The sequence below is a fragment of the Gekko japonicus genome, unplaced genomic scaffold, assembly GCF_001447785.1.
Source record: "Gekko japonicus isolate JY-2015 unplaced genomic scaffold, Gekko_japonicus_V1.1 scaffold835, whole genome shotgun sequence".
Taxonomy (NCBI): domain Eukaryota; kingdom Metazoa; phylum Chordata; class Lepidosauria; order Squamata; family Gekkonidae; genus Gekko; species Gekko japonicus.
In genome coordinates this window covers 431,549-445,765 of record NW_015175997.1, presented here as the reverse complement: position 1 = coordinate 445,765, position 14,217 = coordinate 431,549, and positions in this window count along the sequence as shown.

The window sequence follows — 14,217 nt, the reverse complement described above, 5'->3', positions numbered from 1 at the left end:
GTCGTCATCTTTATCCATCTAGCTAGTTATGGCCGCTGTAGCTGCGACGCTCACACGGGGGGGGCGAAACGTTCTCGTGCCTCCCTGAGCCCCAGGGTGGTGGCCTTGGACTCATAGGGGCAAATTCCACCTCTTGCAAGAGGTCACACGCGAGAGTAATTCTGGCTCCCCCAGCTCTCCTTACTGGCTCTTTAAAAAGTTATGGCTGCCGCCGCTGCTCTCACCGGCAGTTGCGACGTCCGTGGGGGGAAAACATTCTCGTGCCTCCCTGAGCCCCGGGGTGGTGGCCTTGGACTCATAGCGGCAAATTCCACCTCTCGTGTGTGATGTCCGAGCAGTGTTGCCGCTCCAACATCACACGCGAGAGGTCATTCTGATTACGTTCCTATTGAGCTTCTGAAGTCACATATAGACTAGTGGGCCCCAATGTTAGTGAATTTGTTCATACATATAGACTCCTCAGCCCAAATTCCGAAGGACTGGAATCAAGCCATAATTGTACCTATATTTTAAAAGGGTAATCAATCTGATCCATCAAATTAAAGAGCAATCAGTCTTCTAAATGTGATCTATAAACTGTATCCCAAACATCTTTGTTAATACTGTGTAAATGGTTAGACCAAAATAAATCACTCAAAACTGAACAGGCTGGTTTTACCTCAGGCCAATCTACTATTGATCATTGCTTGGTGTTAGATCATCTTATCTATAAATATGTGAAATACTGAAAGAACACTAGGCGGCCTTTGTGGACCTTAAGGCAGCCTTTGATACTGTAGCCAGGGGAAGGTTGTGGGCTACATTGGCTGACATGGGTATTGATAAAAGACTATTACTTTTATTAATTAAACTACATGAAAACAATAGCCTTCAGATAAGACTTACATAGGATGGCAAACTCTCAAAAAGAATTTCGGTTCAAAGAGGAGTTAGGCAAGGCTGTTTATTGGCCCCCTTTTTATTTAACATCTATGTCAACTCCTTGATTACATGTTTTTATACAGTAGATACCCATGCCCCAATTCTTGCACATGATAGAAAGGTCCCTATCCTTATGTATGCTGACGATGCCATCCTAAGGTCAGCTTGAAGCGAGCCTTGGAGAGATGCAGTGATCAATGTGACACTGAATTACTTACAATGAATTTCTCCAAGACTAAATTTGTTTGCTTTAATAGCTCATTTAGGAAATATAGCTGAAATATACAGGGAAATGTAATTGATCAAGTCAAGAACTTTCAATACCTAGGAATTACTTTTTCCTATAATTTAAAAAATTTGGCGCATCTGACCTCCTCAGCTACTTCAGCTGAGAGAAGTACAAATGCCAGTTTAGAAGAAAAGGTGCTGGTTTTCTCCCTACAGCCTTAAAAACCTTCTAGGCAAAATCATTGACACAACTTCTTTCTGGTTTGCAAATTGGACTATCTGCCAATCTACTGACTCTTGAAAGAGTTCAGTCAAAGTTTCTTAGATCTCTATTCAGTGTTCCTAAAAGTGTCTCTAATGTAGCACAAGAGGCCAGTTTACCCAGGGTTGAATTAAAAATCTGGGAACAGAAAATATTTCTCTGGTTGAAAATTCATTATAATCCAAAAGGTTTGATGCCTTTTTATTTAGCTTCAGACGCTTATCCTCCCTGGGCCCCTCTAATTCTTAATAAAATTAAATGTATTGGATTAAACCCTGAGGATCGTTTTTTATGGAAGCCTGAATAGGGCAAGAACAATTATTACCCAAAGACTTCTTGATATTGAATTACAAAATGAGGAAGATTTACTTCCAAAGAGTTTCAGATGTTTAAAATCTTGGCCCTTTTAAAGCCGCCCCATATCTGTCTGATATTTCTTATAAACCCTATAGATGGGCATTCTCTAGGGCCCATTTTGAGGCACTTCCCTCTGCTGTATTACAAGGTATATTTCCACGTGTGCCTATGCAGGAACGATTATATCCTTTTAAGTCTAATATGGTGGAATCCACCACCCATATACTTTTGAACTGTAAATTTTATCAGGAAGAACGGTCTTATTTCATACTACCACTTCTGTCTAAATGTAACCCTCTGCAATCTTATCTGGAATTTAGGCCAGAAATTCTGCGTAACTTTCTCCTAGAAGATTCTCAAAGTTCCGTATCTTATGCTGTGACCAGATTCTGTTGTTTAGTGATTAGAAAATGTAAATCCCTTGTAATGGAAGACATACTGTAACTTGTTTTTATCTATTCTGGATTTTATATTTTTTTATTTCTTTTATATATACCTCATATTTTATCTTTGTATTACCATTAATTTACTAGCTATTTTTGTGAATTGATAATGCTGCTGGCTTTTGCCATAATAAATGATTGGATTTGGACTGGAGTGCATCATAGTGACCATATCACTCCAATTTTGACCCATCTACATTTTCTGTTTGCAGGCACAATTCAGGGTGCTGGTGTTGACATTTAAGCCCTATATGACCTGGGACCAGCATACCAGAATGGCTGCCTACTCCCTTAAGAACCTCCCCAACCAGTGCAATCATCTTCCAAGGCCCCACTTAGTTAACCCCACTATCTGAAATTAGGCGGATTGCAACCCAGGAGGGAGTCTTTTCAGTCATAGCACCAAAACTCTGGAAATCTGTCTCCAGAAAGACTGTCCCCTTTAAATGCTATCTTTCACCAGTGGGTGAAGACTTTGTTTCATCTGCCATTCCTCAGTGATCCCTCCCTTCCTGCCTGAGTCCCATTCTGGTCCCCATGATCCCCTGTGTTAATTAAACTCTCAAATCAGGCAGTCCTTTTGGGCACCCACCAGTGTTCCCTCTGAGCTGAGTTAGTGTGAGCTCACAAATTGCTCTCTCACAATTTCAATACCAGTAGCTCACAAAGTAGAATTTTTGCTCATAAGGCTCCACAGCTTAGAGGGAGCATTGGCACCCACTCTATAAAGAATAGGAACAGGCCAGCCAATAACAAAGCCCTATAGAGAGGGCTAGGGTTTCTCCTTGAAGAGTCATCATTTCATTGGCATAGTACCATCTGCAGGGGGAAAGAGCATCTATCCATGTAAGGGGGTGTGATCAAAAAAATTATAAAACTACACTTGCCTTTCCCAGGAGCAAGAAAAGGAGAAGGAGATCCTTTGCTGGATGGGCCCATATCAGGCCAACATGGCTTAGGATTTAGGAGTTATCTAGTAAGCCAGTTTATTCAGGCTATGTTAGTTTTCAACGTTGCTTTATCTGTTTCACATTCTCCTGTGTATATGAAATCCTTCCAATGTTTTTATTTCTCCCCTGCAAGTAACTGTATGTACCTTCCCTTCTTTTCAGTTTTCCCCAAATAAAATCAGAATTTGTTGTTTAAGTCAGCCTGTCATCCTCAGATCACTCAGGTGAAAAAGGATTGGGTTAGGTGTAGGACACTTTGTAAGTGAACCAGGCTGCATTTTAACTGAATGATGTGTGTTACAGAGAAAAGTAGAAGTAGACCTGTCAGACTGCCTAAGATCTCAAAGTGACAGGTGGTGGCAGCTACCCAATGAGCGTTTGGGGGATATTGTTTCAGAGGCAAGCAATACCCAAATGGGCCCCAGGGAGACTGGAGAAGTAGGGACCTCCATCTTTGATTTTCCCCCTACCCTTCCTGAGGGGCCTGTGACACTGCCCTATGTTTTAATTATGGTGTGCGTGCATTTATTTTAGCCTTAGGTTTAATTGTTTTAATGGTGCATTTTTGCGTGGTTTAAATGGTTTTTAAGATGTGCTTTTTTTAGGTATGTTTTTAATCTGATGACTTAGTGGCCCTGATGAGGGCAGAAAGGCCATGTATAAGTTTTGTAAATAAATATTATAATTGCAGTATTAAGAGCTGAAAAGCAGGGAAGATGAATTTCATGTAATAAGAGAACTAACTAACAGACAATTCCCTTGGAAGATTCTAGTATAGTAAGGATGTGCCCAAGTACAGCAATTCCACCAACTACTGAAAGATGCACATTGATGGACTTCATTATTTGGCAGATAGCCAGTTCTTTGAACTAAATGCAACTCCCCCTTTTTAAAACACGATTGACAAAATTATTGGCTCACACACATGCACACACGACAATTTAACCATTATTTATTTAGGCATCGGTACCCTGCTTTTCTTCCCAATGGAAACCTGAAGTGGCTTACAGCACTGTTCTCCTCACTCCTTTGTATCCTAACAGCAATCCTACAAGCGTAAATCCCTTGTAATGGAAGACATACTGTAACTTGTTTTTATCTATTCTGGATTTTATATTTTTTATTTCTTTTATATATACCTCATATTTTATCTTTGTATTACCATTAATTTACTAGCTATTTTTGTGAATTGATAATGCTGCTGGCTTTTGCCATAATAAATGATTGGATTTGGACTGGAGTGCATCATAGTGACCATATCACTCCAATTTTGACCCATCTACATTTTCTGTTTGCAGGCACAATTCAAGGTGCTGGTGTTTAAGCCCTATATGACCTGGGACCAGCATATCAGAAGGGCTGCCTACTCCCTTAAGAACCTCCCCAACCAGTGCAGTCATCTTCCAAGGCCCCACTTAGTTAACCCCACCATCTGAAATTAGGCGGATTGCAACCCAGGAGGGGGTCTTTTCAGTCATAGCACCAAAACTCTGGAAATCGGTCTCCAGAAAGATTGTCAGGGTTGATTTCTTTTAGGATTGACTGTCCTTTCCATTCTATTGTTTTCCTCTATTACTCTGCATTGTTCATTCAGGAAAGCCTCCTTATCTCTCCTTGCTGTTCTCTGGAAATCTGCATTCAGTCAGGTAAATCTTTCCTTTTCACCTTTGCCTTTCGCTTCCCTTCTTTCCTCTGCTATTTGTAAAGCCTCATCAGACAGCCACTTCGCTTTCTTGCATTTCTTTTTCTTTGGGATGGTGCTGATTGCTCCCTCCTGTACAATGTCACAAACCTCCGTCCATAGTTCTTCAGGCACTCTATCAAATCTAGTCCCTTAAACCTATTCTTCACCTCCACTGTATATTCATCAGAGATGTGGTCTAGGTCAAACCTGAATGGCCTAGTGGTGTTCCCAACTTTCTTCAGTTTAAGTCTGAATTTTGCAATGTGTAGCTCATGATCTGAGCCACAGTCAGCTCCAGGTCTTGTTTTTACTGACTGTATAGAGCTTCTTCATCTTTGACTGCAAATGATATAGTCAATCTGATTTCGGTGTTGCCCATCTGGTGATGTCCATGTGTAGAGTCGCCTCTTAATTGTTGGAAGAGGGTGTTCGCTATGACCAGCATGATCTCTTGACAAAACTCTGTTAGCTTTTGCCCTGCTTCATTTTGTTCTCCAAGGCCAAACTTGTCTGTTATTCCGGTTACCTTTTGACTTCCTACTTTAGCATTCCAGTCCCCTATGATGATGAGGACATCTTTTTTTGGTGTTAGTTCTACAAGGTAGGTTAGGTTATAAGAGATTGACAAAGTCACCCAAGTAAGCTTGCATGGCAGAGTAAGTATTTAAACTTGGTTTTCTCAAATCCTAGTCTGACTCTCCAATCAACTTATAATCAAAGATTAACTTAATGGTTGCCTCTTCAGAAATATATTTACATCAAGTACTCACAGTGAATAAAATGTTCACATATTAACAGACACATTCTGTCTGTCTCAGTAAATTGTCTCTTCCACTGAAAGAGCAACAACTTTTCAGATACTGCTGCTGCTAAACTGCTGAGATTACCTCAAACAAGATGAAGAAGTGGAACCAGATAGAAAGCCAAAGTGAAGTTTTCAGAACAGTAAGCAAATAATGATGGAAGGCAGCACAAATCTGGAAAACCTGGAATCTACTAAGAAAGTGCAGACCATACATTAAGATATTCCAAACCTGTCAAGTCAAACACTGGCACAGATATGGAGAATGCAAAACACATTTTAATGATGGGACTACAAGGATGCACACCAAGGCTTTCCCTCAAATCTTACAATAAGATTAACAGTTGCACATGAGAACTGTCCATCTGCAGTGAATCAAATTTACTGTAGAAATCTAAACAATTGTTGAAAATAATATCTAAACATATTTCATATCTAAACATGTTTCAACCAGCTTTTTACTGTTCCTCTTATCCTGCACCATATCTGCTCAGAAAGTTTACCAAAGAACTTTGTGCTAGACCCCACACAGGGAGACTGTAAAGCAGCAAGGCTGGGCAAGGGGAAAACTTTGCTACTCTTCAAACAGTTCTGAAGCATTACCTGTTAAGTGCTCCAGAACTGATTACCATACTAGCAGAGTACACAGCCATCAGGTACATAATAAAGCTAAATTATAAAGAATCACAAAATGGTTCAGGGATGAAAAGAGAGTGGCTGTGTCACTTATCACATCAAACACAATCACATTCTACAAAACAAACCCATTACCAAAGGATATAATTTCTAAGGAACGAGTTTGAAAAAATTGGTTTTAATTTTTTAAGGTACAAGAAGATAGTACAAAAAAAAAATAAGCACATGTAAAAGTATGCCTACAAGTAACAAACTATACATTCACTGTACTCAGAAATGAATGTGCAAGAGACCCATATTTTCTTACATAAAATTAAAGAATATTATTGTTTACAAAGCAGACCTCGGCAACTTACATTTGTGAATTTTTGATTCAGTCGATTTTCTGTAAAAAAGAATTGTTGGAACAACCAACATATTCCCCTGAAAAGAAGACCTTTTTTAACTGTTTCTGACTTTCTAAAGTGGGTGGCTCGCTTCCACTCAGGTAAAAAACTCTGCTGAATCGCATCTAGCTGAGGTGATGTGAGATCTATGTGAGAAGTTATCCTCTCACAGTGCGTGTAGAAACTGTTCGGAGAAGGCACACAGGCAGAGTGTTAGAGAGAGCACACGCTGAATTCATTTTCCAGCAGAAAGGAATGGCACTGAAAGTGATCCAGCTGCGAGCAAGTTCTGCCTTCAAGGTTGCAGGCAACAGAAAGTCAGGTGGAGTCACCAGCTTGTTTCTGCACATTGTGCAAGCTTTGGAGCTCTTGCTTTGCCAGCAACCTTGAAGGCAGAGCTCTTTTACTCCCTTATATTGTACTTGGCATGCAAGATACAAATGAAACAGGCTGGCTGTATGAAGATTTCAACACACTTTACCTATTACAAAACTCATGATAGATATTTGTGTCTAGAAGCATTTAGCAAGTCTAAAATTCCTTTCCTCCTAAATCTGTTATGGTGGTTTCATTTATTTTTAATTTTAGTTTTAATCTGATGTTCTAAGTACCAAAGCAAAGCTGCAAGTGCATGAAAAGCTCACATTATGTCACAAATTACAAGCAATGGGAGCATCTTTTTCCTAGTGGTTCACAGTTATGAAATGCTACGTTGCAGAATGACAAGGGGAGGCACGTAATTCCACTTCCTGTGCAGTCACACAAGCCTTATAAGCACATACAACAACAAAGCTGGCAGCTGACATCCAAGTCCTATCTGGCAGTCGTTCCTGACAATGCATAGGATTAGAACTGACCCAGAATTGATGGCTTAAGCACCTGCCAACAGAAGTAGTCACTGTCAAAGCCATATGATTTTGCCATCGAGCCAATGAAATAAAAAACTGTCATCAGAGCTCATTATCAGAATGGTAACATAGAGGCTGCTAGATAGGGATGGACACAAGATGGAAAAATGTGGGCTGTCTCGGTTCGTGGTCAAACCATGAATCAAACCACAAACCGAACTGGGAGCTTTGTTTGCAAACAGAACCGGTTTGTGGCCCCGTAAACCCCATTAACTCTAATTAGCTCTTCCAGGCAACTAACTCCCCCTACCTTGTATATAATATTTGATGGAATCTGTTTCAGTGAATCTGTACATACCAAGTCTCTCAGTTCTCCCTTGTACCCAGAATTGAACTTTATGTGTCTTGAGGGTGCCACTGGACTCAAACCTCATTCTCACATCTGTTAGTTCTTGTATATGTATGCTAATTTACTGCCATTCACAGATCTTTCTGACATCCAATCTCAACTATAATCACCCAGTACTTATGCATCTTGACTCTAAATGGCCCTTCCTGACAACAACCCCTACCCCACCCTCTATAAGTAATAGTTTAGGAGGTTCTGTTCCACTGTATCTGAGGAAGTGTGTTTGCACATGAAAGCTTATACTGTGAATAAAATTTTGTTGGTCTTAAAGGTGCCACTGGACTCAAACTTTGTTTTACTGTAATTTGTAAATCCCCTTGGGTCCTGCTTGGCAAGATTAAATCAGGGTAGAAACATTTTTTTAAAATTATAACTAATTTTAGCTTACAAAGTTACAGTGTCATGTAAAAGCTGTGTCATCTCTAATTTGTTATGCTCCTCCTTCGTTTGTATACCTTTGCCTTTTGCTACTCAGATCTCATTGTTCTATTCAGAGTTAATTTAAGACTGTCCCCATGTACAGAGTACTTCCCATATGGTGGCTTCCTTGTCCAGACTGAACCCCCCTCCATTTCTAGTACATTTAGGATCTCTGTAACTTCCCTACTAAAGTAATCTAAGTAATTCATTAGTATGATACTTGCTGATAGTATTAAATCATTAGGAAAGATGTTAACCAGTCTGAATGCAACACTTTATTATTGGGCTTCTAGCCCACCCTCCCCCAGCAGCAAGCTCAGGGCAGGTTACAACATTCTTTAAAAAATGCAAAAATGTAAAATATATAGCCATAGCGATTGGTGACCAGCGGTCCCGAAGGCACCCCCTTGAGTGTGGGGTGCCCCAGGGAGCTGGGTTGTCCCCTATGTTGTTTAACATCTATATGCGCCCCCTCCCCCAGATTGCCAGGAGGTGTGGGCTTGGGTGTCATCAATATACTGATGATACCCAGCTCTATCTGATGTTAGGTGGCCAGTCGGACTCTGGTCCCGATGACCTTCATTGGGCATTACAAGCTGTGGCTGGTTGGCTCAGACTGAGTCGGTTGAAATTAAACCCGACAAAGACGGAGGTCCTGGGCCTGAGTCAGACCGGTCTGGGGTTGGGGCTCCCTCTTCTGGCCTTCGACGGGGTGCTGCTGGTGCCTGCGCGGGAGGTTAGGAGTTTGGGGGTGCTCCTGGACTCCTCGTTAACGATGGAGGCGCAGGCACGGTGGAGCCGGAAATAGATGATGGCCGGGCTGTGGCTGACACAGGCCGCGTGCCGAAGAGACCGCCAAAGCTGAAAGACCTGCCCCTGCCCACCGGAGACGGGACGCTGACCCCAAAGACTGCCTGGAGGAAGAATGCCGGAGCCGGAGAACAACAGCCCTGTCACCTGAGTGCCAGTAGGCAGCCGCACCCCTGTATACTATGTGGCCTTAGTTAGGGGGAAATGTATTTGAAACTACCTGTAAACCGCTCAGAGACCCTTCGGGGTCAGAGCAGTAAATAAATCGAATGTATAAATAAAATAAATAAATAAATAAACTATGTAAAAAACACAGCAAAGATTCCTTCAAACGGCAATCTTCATCCCTTCCAGACCTGGGACCCATTCAGCTGTAAATATATGACAGGAAGTGGCCAGAGTTATGACCACATCAAGGCCTGTATGTGGGCAACAATATTCAAGGTATTAACCTTTAAAGCCCTGTGTGGTCTGGGACCAACATATCTGCAGGACCGTTTCTCCCAGTATGCCCCTCAAAGAGCTTTAAGATGGTAGTCCCTGGCCCAAAGGACATTTGCTTAGCCTCAACTGGAGCCAGAGCCTTTTCAGCTCTGGCCTGGTGAAACTCTCTCCCATGTGAGATCAGGGCCCTGTGGGACTTGTTACAGTTCCACAGGGCCTGTACAATGGAGATGTTCCACCAGGCCTACGGTTGAGGCAGCAGGTGTCTAACATCGGCCTCCCCTGCTCTGCCTGGTATCATCTATGCTGTGCTGCTGTCTGCATTTTTTAAAATAATTTATAATTTAGATTTTTATACCACCTTTCTCTGAATTGCCCAGGATTGGCTTTTCTTGTGCACTCATACAGATTGTCTTCTTAGGGATTTTTTAAATTGTGTTGATCGCCATCTGATTGTAGTTTAATAATTGTAATTATGTTTTAACTCCTTGAATTGTTATGTAATTAGGTTGTATAATTACTGTTGTAACCCGCCCTGAGCACAGGCTAGAAATTCAGTAATAAATAATTGTGGATAGGAAAGAGAATTCACGTATCAGGAGTTCTACTGTAGTGAGGAACAAACCAAGGGTCAGATCCATGGAGAAATCCTCTCCATCACTCACTGACCCTGCCTCACTATCCTGCTGTTCTGCATGCAAAAAGAGGAATGAGGCATGGCACCCTTGCTCTGTACACAGCAGGTCCTTCCAAAAGGAAACAAAGAAGGTGCTGCACCACAGAGGCTCTGAAACCCAGCTGGGGGTGCAGAGTCTGGCCCACGGGTTGAAGAGTACTTGCCTTAAAAGATGTATTCAAGGCTTGCTGTGTGTTCATACTGCACTAGTTTTGAATTTTTGTTGCGGCATTGTTTATGGTACGCCTGATACTGTTTTCCTTATTCCACTATTTATTTTAATTTCTTGCTTTTGTGTCTGTGAGAAAGGTGGCATATGAGTGCAGAAAACATAAATAAATGGTCCTGTGCCACCATTTTTGTCACAAGGTGAATATGCTAAAGTTCCATTTTTATGTAACCGCTGGACTGACCTATTCATTTTTATGTAACAATTGGACTGACCAGTGTAGCAAAAATGATCAATTATCTGAATGTGCATTTGACAGGAACACTGCACACAGTAACATCTTAACAAACACATACTTATAGCAATACTTGAGCTATAACGTACAGTAAGGGACTACATAACTAAGAAGGAAAACTGTCATCTCATGATAATTGTTTTACTGCAGTCTTTTAGTCACCCATTTGCCACAATGCATGTGGCAAGTTAAAACCTGCCTCCAAGATCTAGGATTGCCAGCCACTGGCTGCCAACTGGCAGGAGTCGTCCCCCCCCCCGGGGGGGGAGTAGCATCAGTACAGTTATGACATTATTTATAGGGAAAATCCAGAAGTGATATCACACCACTGTAATAATCACCAGAAACTTTATGGTAAAGCCACAGAGTTTCTGGCAGTTCCTAGAGGAGACAATTCTTTTTTACATTATTGTTCTCTTGATGGCTGCAAGAGAGGCAGCAGAAAACAGAAGCTGGAGGCAGGGAATCCACTAATCCTGGTGGGAAAATGGCAGGATGCACTTTCCCAAAGTTAAGTCAATTTCTTCATTTTAAAATCAGTGTTTCTGAATTGGTTCTTTTAGTAAAATATTTGGAAATCACAGTTCTAAACCTTACTTAGTTTAGCAAGGGAAAAAATTCTTTCAAATGGTGACAATGGCTCTTCACTGGATAATCTTGGACATTCCTCCCTTGAACTCTTCTCTGTGGCAACCCAAATCCCCCCATTTGTGGTTAGAACTCACTATTTCCCAACCGCATTTATTTTTAAATGGCAATTTTGCACTTTTTTTTGTGAATAATGCCGATAGAAATATATCGACTGGATGGGCAATACAAAGATTTTATTTTAAACACAATGGGTTGTATTATTAAGAAGTACAATGTAATCCAATCAAGATGGGTAGCCATATTAGTCTGTCTGTAGCAGTAGAAAAGAGCAAGAGTCCAGTAGCACCTTAAAGACTAACAAAATAGGGGACAGGGTATGAGCTTTCGTGAGTCACTGCTCACTTCTTCAGAACTCACTTCATGTCACTTCACAAAAGCTCATACCCCAGGCGGGGTCTACGACACAACGATGGCGGACGCCTTTCCCAGCTCTCTGGGGAGGCATACCGGACAGCAGCAAGGGGGAGAGGTGCCGCTGGTTCGGCACCCCCACGGGAGTTCAAGGAGAACTCCCAAGCCAGAGGGCTTTTGAGGGTGAGCCTCTTTTCCTGCTAACGGCAGGGAGATGGAGGCTCCCCTCCACCCTGACAGTCCCTCTCGCTGACTGCATCCTCTTAGCAAGGCCACAAGCTGTGTCGACCCGATCAAGTGCAGGAGATCTAGCAGAGGAGCGATTAAGAGTGTGGTCGAAATAAAGACCAACAATGAACTGTGAGTTAAGGAGCGAACTGTGAGTGAAAATGAGCGATTTGTCTTCAGAAGAGAAAATCCCCTCCCCCTCAAAGGAAAAACTTTCTGAGCGATAACGTGCTGAGAGAGGGATGCATTTACATAAACAAGGAGAGGGAGTGAGAGAGAAACGATTGTAAATGGATACTTGAAGCGAAATCCCCCCCGAAACCCCTTAAGCAATTGGAGAGGGGTGCATCTTTGACGTGTTTAAATAAACGGAAAAGGGGAGGGAGAGAGAGAGAGACAGTTGTAAACGGATACTTCTGAAAGACTTTATTTGCAAGCATGTAAGCCTGTTGTGGGAGATTTCCATGAGCTTTTAACAGCGTATACGATTTGCAGAGCCAGGAAGAAAGAGACTTTATTGAAAATAAGACGTTGAAATGGCAGATACTCTAAAAAAGATGGCGAAAACTCCGAGGAGAAGAAGGGAAGCTGATGTCACTGCACTAGTAGCAGAAGCCATCAAGCCTATCTTGGAACAACTTGTTGGTATTAACCAGCAGCTTGCCAAGATAAATCAACAATTTGTGTCTCGGCAGCTCCAGGAGGCGATCGGAGAAAAAATGGAATTGAGGGCTCTCAAAGCGAATGAGATGGACACTAAATTAAGCAGCGATCTCAATGAGAAAAGAAGAAAAAGTACAAGAGAAACAGGAAAAATTTACAAGGATTTAACTTCTTCCCTGCGAGTGTTCTTAGAAAGTGTCATCTTAAAGTCTGCTGAGAAAAAAGAGCTGGAGGTGCCCTTCATAATCAAGAAACTTTTGAGAAGCCACTAGATCCCGAGACCAGAGCGGAAGAGGCTTGACTAGCGGTTCTATTCCTTTGGATGGAAGAAGATTGGGCTGCAGTGAACGTCTAAGAAGCTATCAAGAATTTAGAGAGTTTTAGTATAGATGTAAAGGCGGAAGGACTTTGCAAATGGCCTTTATGAAGCGAGCTGGAGGAGATGCTCGGGAAATCTTCTCATAACAAGTAACAATCTAACATATAAGCTTAGAAAGACAGGACCTCACAAAGTATATTGTTTATTAACAGTCTTTTTTTTACTAACAGCATTTTAACAGAGAATGATCTCTTAACCTTGGGTTTTTAGCTTAGTGTGGGTTTTCTTTCTCCCTAAGTGTAGTCCCCCCATCCCTATTTTTTCTTGGTAGTTGATGTAGTATTATAAAAAAAAATTAAAAATCCCCTCCAGGGGCTTAAAAAAAACAAACCTCATACCCCACCACGTATTTTGTTAGGCTTTAAGGTGCCACTGGACTCTTGCTCCTTTCTAATGTAATACAATGTTTTCTTATTACAGATCTGCACACCATTTCAGCTGATGTAACTGCTATCCCTCTACTGTGAGAAACCATTGAGGGCTTTTCTTCCTTAGACAAGATGATCATTAACACCATTCTTTAGGAAACCACAGTAGCAATCCTGTGTAACTTTCAAGAGTATATTTTTATCCAGAATATTTTTGTGGAATTGATAGTTATTATGGCATGTATGACAACACAGAACATATTTGCAAAGTGTAATAAAAAACTGCCTCCCAGCAAAAAAACTTTACAAAAGTACATTATTCTTTATCTTTTACACTATAAACTAAAATGTGGGTATGAGCAGGAAGACAGGCTGTCTGAAAAATCTCTGTCTGTTGAAAGGCCGAAAGCACTTATATAAAATATATAAAAACAATATAATATACCTTATATAAGAGCAGGAAGACAGGCTGTCTGAAAAATCTCTGTCTGTTGAAAGGCCGAAAGCACTTATATATAAAATATATAAAAACAATATAATATACCTTATATAAATATAACAGAAATAAATGGAGCAGATCTACTCTCTCTTGCTCCGGATTGCAAGACTAGATCTAATGGGTGGAAATTACAAGGGAGTCGATGCCGGCTAAATATCAGGAGAAACTTCCTAATTGTAAGAGTGGTTGAGCAGTGGAACAGACTGCATCGGGAAGTGGTGGATGCTCCTTCACTGGACGTTTTCAAGCAGAGGCTGGACGACCATCTTTTGGGTATGTTGTGGGGCTATCTTTTGGCTATGCTCCTGCAGACTGAAGCCTTAAATGGGGACTTTGAA